Here is a 447-nt window from a genome sequence, read left to right on the forward strand (position 1 = left end):
CGGCTTGTGCGGGGAGCATCGGGAAAGAGGTGGGGGCTTCTGGAGTAACAGCAGCCACTTGCCCGACCTCTGCAGAGCGGGGCGGCCCGTTGCCAGGGTAGTACAGGAACCTGCTCCCTGTAGGAACATCAGGCAGCAGTTTCTTACATCCATTGCGTATCAGTAACTGCTGCTACAGGGAGCACATTGCTACAGGGACCAGTTTCCTACATTATACTCGGAACAAGCCGCCCCAGCAGCGCCAGGGGCCGGTTTCTCGGGGACTCTCTCGGCTTCGGTCGCGCCGGGGGTGTCACTGGCTCCGGACGGGGAGCAGGGCGAGGCTTGTGGCTGGTCTCTGGCAGCGGAGGGGTTAACCCTGTGGCCCGCTGCTGGGGGCGGGGAAGTTGCTCTGGCTCTTGCTGCTCCGCAGCTCCGGGGCTGAGCTTCCCGGGTCAGACGCTGCCG

This window comes from Lepidochelys olivacea, assembly GCF_965140295.1.
Source record: "Lepidochelys olivacea isolate rLepOli2 genome assembly, chromosome: 14".
In the NCBI taxonomy this organism is placed as follows: Eukaryota; Metazoa; Chordata; order Testudines; family Cheloniidae; genus Lepidochelys; species Lepidochelys olivacea.